We start from the raw sequence: 6,867 nt of genomic DNA, 5'->3' as shown, positions 1-6,867 counted from the left end.
TGCAAACTCTCGGATGGTGGCTCTACGATGGGTCAATAGCGCCATAACCACCCTCTTTGAAATAAGATCCTCTACCTCATCAGCGAGCTCATCTCCCTGCCATAGATCTCGTAGTATAGTTTTGTCCAGGAATCGAGTCTGCCCAAAACAAAGTTTCGACAAGCGCTCATAGAGAACCTGATGCTCTGGAATCGCAAATCTCATTCCCTGAGACTCGTGTAGATGACTATTGTGGCCTCTTATGCGCTTGCTTCTTGATCGAGGTGCCATAATCGCAAAAATTTGAAAGCGAGATCGATCAAAACAAGTTGAGAAAAATATTATTGCAAAAATACACGCGAGTAGTGTCAGAATTTCCGCTGCGCGCGTGTGAAACCACGAGTGTAAAAAAACCGCCGCGAGCGCTACCAAAATCTAAAAATACAATGTAAAAAAATGCTTCTAGCTTCGTTCTAAACATGAATCATCGCTCTAATTGAAGAAACGAACCATTATTAACCAAATTAATCGATGGAGACCATGAATTGCCAAAGAAAATGATAAATAGGACATACCGACGAGATGGGATAAGAAAATGGAGAACCGGCCTGGAAAAACTCACGAAAAATCCACCCAATTGGTGCTAGGAGGTCGGGGGATGATGGGATAGTGTTTTCAACAGAATAGAGGTCGTGAAGAGAGTGAGAAATGATTCCTCTTTAAAAAAGATTCACGACCCTTGGCATTCTGTGCATCCACACGGGCGTGTGGAAAATACCCACGCCCGTGCATCCGACCCATAGGGGAAGGCAGCGCCCACTGTGGCTTCTCTGGACATCCGAGAAAAATGCTAAGTGTTATACACGCCCTTGCGGAAATTCCACACAGGCTTGCGCATCCACATGCCCAATTCACAGGGGCATCTGCACGCCCCTGTGTTTTCTTGGGATGGAGAGAACTCCTCTACAGAGTTTCACATGGGCGTGTGGAAATTACCCATGCCCGTGCATGGTTCACCAGGTCGCCCACAGGGGCGAGTCCATGACCCTGTGTGCTCTGAGGAAAATCTACCCAACTCTGCAGGGATCCACACGCCCGTGCGGAAATTACCCACGGGCGTGTGACAGTCGCATGGTCGCTCACAGGGACAGCCGCACGCCCCTGTGCCTTTTCTGGATGAGCTCGCAGTGCAACTCCACGGGCGTGTGGAAATTCCACACGCCCGTATGTTTTCTCTGGATGTCTTAGAAAATTCTGCAGGCTCTGCAGAAATTCTCTGAACATGTTTACAGACTCAGAGCCTGCCCTATTATCCAAATTATACCAGTGAAAAACAAGAAATAGAACCCAAACGACCAAACTTCGGCCAATTCCTCAAAAAACACACGATGATTTTAAAAACCCACAATAACATCACAGGACAAGCATCTGAAAGTTAGGACACCAAAACTTAACAATTTATTCATGCAAACGAACTAAACTAAAAGATAAGAAAACAGTAAACACTTGGGTTGCCTCCCAAGAAGCACTTGTTTAACGTCACTTAGCTTGACGTATCTTGTCTTACCTCACGGGGGTTCATGAATGAAAGTCGCCCTCTTACCCATCGCTTGGAAGCATGATGTGCAAAGTCTCTTGAGGGTAGAGTGTGTATTATCGGGCTTCGGACCACCTAGCAATGGTTCATCCAACGTTTTTGGCTCATGTACGTCTCCAACACCCTTGGAGCGTTTCCGGTGGCGTCTTCTAGCCCTCTTCATTCTCCGGAGCACCTTTTTTAAGATCCCCGTTGTAGATGGTACTTCATCAGTTGACCCAAGCATCATTACATCTTCATGTCCCTCCTCTTGGTCGAACAAACCTTCATATAGATCCGGATTGAACATGTCCTGCATATATTCATCAACAAGCTCATCAGTAATGTCTAGAAAGTATAAAGTGTCATCAAAATCAAGAGAATGCCGCATGGCTTCAGCAAGGCGGTATGTGAGCTTGTCATCTCCAACTCTCAGTATGAGTTCTCCGCCGTCCATGTCAATCAATGCTTTGGAAGTCTGCAAAAACGGTCTCCCAAGTATCAAGGGTACATCTGCATCCTCATCGACGTCTAGCACTACAAAGTCAACCGGAAAAATGTACTTGTCCACCTTAACAAGCACGTATTAAATGATGCCTCTCGGATGTCGCACCGTTCGGTCCGCCAACTGCAAAGTCATCCGAGTAGGCCTAGACTCTCCCAAGCCTAGCTTTTGGAAGAAGGTGTATGGAATGACGTTGATACTTACCCCTGAATCCGTCAATGCCATTTCCTCACCTAAGTTGCCAATGTTACACGGAATGATGAAGCTTCCCGGGTCTTTGTTCTTGTTCGGCATGTTCTTTTGCAACACTGCCGAGGATGAAGCATCTAAAACCACTGAACCACTTTAATTCAACTTCCTCTTGTTGGTCAACAAGTCTTTCAAGAACTTCGCATACTTAGGCATTTGGGCCAATGCCTCAATAAAAAGAATATTGATATGGAGTTGCTTGAACAAACTCAGGAACTTATTGTATAGTTCATCCCCTTGGTCATTTTTCAATCTAGAGGGATAAGGGATTCTTGGTTTGAAAGGTGGGGGTGCCACCTCTTTCTCTTTGCTTGTCCCCTCTTCAACCTCTATAACCTCGTGTGCATGTTCTTTTGGCTTCTCACTCGGAAGCCTACCTTCAACTTCACGACCACTTCTCAAAGTGATCACCTTCACATGCTCTCTAGGGTTGGTTTCTGTGTTTCTTGGTAAACTTCCATGTGGCCTTTCGGAGAGAGACTTCGCAATTTGCCCCACTTGATTTTCAAGGTTATGCAAAGAGGTGGTGTGGTTGCGAAGTGTAGACTCAACTGATTCAAACATTGTATTTACAGATTGTATGAATCTAGTCAAGTGCTTCTCTAGGTCACTCATTCGGGTTTCCAAACCTGAGACCATGTTTTCCACTTAAGGAGCTTGTTGTTGTTGGAAACCTGGTGGCCCCATGGCCTTTTGTGGAGCTTGATTGCTCCATGAAAAGTTGGGATGATTCTTCCAACCTGAATAGTAGGTATTGCTATATGGATTTCCTTGAGGTCGCATGCCATTACCTACAAAATCAACATTTTCCACTGAAGAAACATCTCCAATAGTGATCGGGCAATCGGAGGGAGCATGTCCTCCACCACAACCGGCGCAATTAGTCACGGCCGCCACTCTACTTGATCTAACTTCTTACTCAGATTCTCTACTTGGGCCGCCAATGAAGTTACCGCGTCCATTTCATGGAGACCGGCCACCTTTTTCTTCTCCCTACCATTCCATTGGTAGCTATTTAGCACCATTTCTTCAATTAACTGACGGGCCTCATCGGGGGTCTTGCTACCTAAGGTACCTCCAGCTGCCGCATCCAAGAGTTACCTTGTACTCGGGTTCAAACCATTGTAAAAGGTTTGAACAATCATCCACTCCGGGAATCCGTGTTACGGGCACTTTCTCAGGAGCTCCTTGAACCTTTCCCACATCTCGAATAGAGACTCCAATTCCAACTGAACAAAGGTTGAGATCTCATTATTAAGCTTTGCTGATTTTCCGGGAGGGAAGTAACGGGCTAGAAAAGCTTCTACCATCTCCTCCGAAGTAGTAATCGATGCTCTAGGTAATGAGTGTAGCCACTCCTTCGCTCTATCCTTTAGGGAAAATGGGAAGGCTCTCAATTTGATGGCATCATCCGTAACCCCATTTATCTTCAGCATATCGCACACCTCGAGAAAGCTCTCTATATAACTATTTGGATCCTCATCGGCCAAATCGTTGAATTGTGTATACTGCTGCAACATATGGATGAATGCCGGCTTCAGCTCAAAATTCTGAGCTGTAATGGGGGGACGCACAATACTCGACTGTGTCACCAATACTTAATGTCTGGCATTATCGGATAGTGTTCGCTGTTGCTCATTTTGTCATGACATATTTTCAGATTCTTCTACTTCCAAGTCAGCTGAATTAGACTGTTCTTGTACAAGTTCTTTCCCATTTCTTCTAAGTGTGCGTTCAAGCTCAGGATCTCCTTCAATCAATATTGAGGGATTCCCTCGGGTCATAGCCTGGAGCTGCACCAAAAGAAGGAAAACGAAATTAGAACGATGATAGAATAAGAAGATATGAAATAAAATATATGGTGAAATAGCTAAGAAAACAAAGTACAAAGTATCTTTAAATGCCTAGCTCCCCGGCAACGACACCAAAAACTTGACAAGGTCCCCTTGCGTATATCCCGCAAGTGCACAAGTTTGTCGAAGTAATAATCCCGGGTGAGCGGATATCGAATCCACAGGGAGTACGGAATAAAAATACTTAATTCAATTCTTAGCTATGTAAAAGATTAATGATGATGAGTGTGATAATGATTCAATTCTCAACAGCAAAAGCAACAAGTAAGAGAGCAAAAGTAAAGAAGGGGGGTAAGGCAATCGATAAAGATGGGGTACCCGGATAATGCTCCGCCTAGGATAATTGTTTCAAGTGCAAGAACACTCTATTATGCTTCCTAATCAATGCAATGGTGAGTTATGGAAATCCATAATTACATAGTCCCAAATCTGAGGTCAACTATGCCTAACTCTATACATGTCCCGGAGGAGAAATCGAACAATCTCAACACCTCACACTCGCATAGAGTTGCAAAGAGCTCTAGGTATTCCAAGTGATAAATCTCTTCCTAATTATAGACCAAACCCTTTGGTCCAGGTGGAAGGTCCCTAACCATAATTGAGCCCTAGATAATAAGATCACCTCAACGCTTCACTCCGTTGCACGCGCAACTAAGCCACAGCGGAAGTTCATCCCTTAGACCATTCACTCTATTATGGCCGCAAAGAACTCGAGAAACGGAGGTAGAATCTATCACGCTGGAGGGGAAAGGGGACGCTCCTATACCTCTCGACTCACCCTCTCAACCCTCTCCAACCTAGCTTTATCTAACGCTCGTGGTGTGTCACTCACTCACAAGGTTACCAACAAGAACTCTCAACCCTAGTGTCACTCTTGAGGAAATGTTCATACAATCAAGCATTCAAGGTTAGAACTCACAATAAACATCAATTTATTGAAAGCATAATAAAGAGGTTCAAAGAAATAAATACATCCTAGTGTTCACAATACCCGAGTACCCACTCGGGGTTTAGCTCTCCATGGAGCTAAATACAATCAAAGAAATAGAATGTAAAAGCAATGAATCCATAAAGAAACCCCCTCGATAGTCATGTCGATGGTCTTGTGGAAAGTCCTTTACTCGTCGTCCAAGGATTCCCTCGTTCGGTATAGGATACGCCTCGACGGAAGCTCCCCTACCAACCTTCTTCCTAAGGAATGATGATGTCAGAGCCATAGAACCTCTCCAAAACCTTGGCCAATACATCTCGAAACCCTAGCCGAAGCCCTCTCTCGAGTTGGGGAAAAGATGGAGAATAGAATACTAAAATCGGGGCTGATTCGGCTTTTAAATAGGGCTGGAATCGGGCGACTACACGGGCGTGGATGCTTCACGAGTCTGTGGGGAATTTCCACATGGGCGTGGATAATTTCCACACGCCCGTGTGGATCCTCTGAACTTCTGTTTTCATGGCCGGCTGTGAACATTGCTGCTACAGTACTTTCTACCATGTTGCTGCAGTACTCTGCTATAGTATCTGGCATGAATAGCTTCCCGAATCCATACTTTCATCGGAGTAGCGCAAACGGGCACACATTCACGTCCTGGATCACTTGCATCTTTAATGATAGGCACATTGGTGAAGCTCTTGTTCTATGTGTATAAGTCGGAATGCTCGAGTGTGACCGCTTTCTTGCCCTCCAAATGGATTTGCCAACTTCAATACGAGGAGGTTGGCACACACTCTAGCATCTCACATCGACCTATGTCTTCGCGTTTGAACCTTAGCAAGATTTCCTCCAAAATCGGTGCATTGTAATCCACATTGGATTCTTTCCTTCATACATGGCCTCACAATCCTACCTGCATAAAAGTAACATAAAAACACATATATTAGTGTAAAAACCTGAGAAAAGTAATGCTCAACATAAGGAATGAACGCTTCGCATCCATATCGCACAAGCACTTATCAAACTCCCCCACACTTAAGCTTTTGCTTATCCTCAAGCAAAAATTAAAACGTTATGTGCATCAATGAAGAAAATATTGGAAGTGCTTGGCCTTAGGTTCACCAAAGTATACAAAGAGAGCATTCTACAAGTGAGGGAAATTTCAACACTAAGTATGAAAAATCGAAACTCTAGTTAAAAACTTGAAAAAAAAAGGACAACAAACCCGAAATCGTGAAAATGTGTGGATTCACTCAAGTCAACCCACGGTATACTCCTCAAAGCTCTAAGTATAAGGGACTTATTTATCTACACAAGTGACAACAATTTCAAAGATGGTAGTAGATTCACACATCCTCTAAGGTAGCTCTTTCCAAAGCGGCCGCTAAGATGGTTTTCACACTTTCGAGGTGGTAGCTCTTTCTATCGGAGTGGTAGCTTTCACTCATCCTATGAGATAGCTCTTTCTCTCATTAGGGCATAGCTAATATCCGACTTATGAGAGTAGCTTCATACTTCATAGGTGGTAGCTCTTTTTACGCAACAAGTACAAATAAACAAGAAAACTATATTCTTTTTCTTTTTTTTTCTTCTTTTTAAACACAAGAAACAACTATAACTAGTCCCTTCAACATCAAACTTGAGTTTCCAATAGAGTTTAAAAATTGAGTAGTGCACTAAGTGTAAATCGGGCAAAAATTCCTAGAAATTTAAGCAAAAACTAGAGCATGAAAAATATTCAATGTTAAAAAATTCTCCTAAACTCAAGAATACA

At 43.7% G+C, this 6,867-nt stretch overlaps 1 non-coding gene across 1 annotated transcript; it reads left to right on the top strand.

Annotated features, from left to right (window-relative positions):
- The first annotated feature begins 3,464 nt into the window (after window positions 1-3,464).
- On the top strand, window positions 3,465-3,571 carry LOC120281675. Its single transcript, XR_005542758.1, has one exon. It is a non-coding gene; the product is annotated as a small nucleolar RNA R71 (small nucleolar RNA).
- The last annotated feature ends 3,296 nt before the right edge of the window (window positions 3,572-6,867 follow it).

This window comes from Dioscorea cayenensis, chromosome 2, assembly GCF_009730915.1.
Source record: "Dioscorea cayenensis subsp. rotundata cultivar TDr96_F1 chromosome 2, TDr96_F1_v2_PseudoChromosome.rev07_lg8_w22 25.fasta, whole genome shotgun sequence".
Classification (NCBI taxonomy): Eukaryota; Viridiplantae; Streptophyta; class Magnoliopsida; order Dioscoreales; family Dioscoreaceae; genus Dioscorea; species Dioscorea cayenensis.
This window is presented reverse-complemented; position numbering and strand designations above follow the sequence as displayed.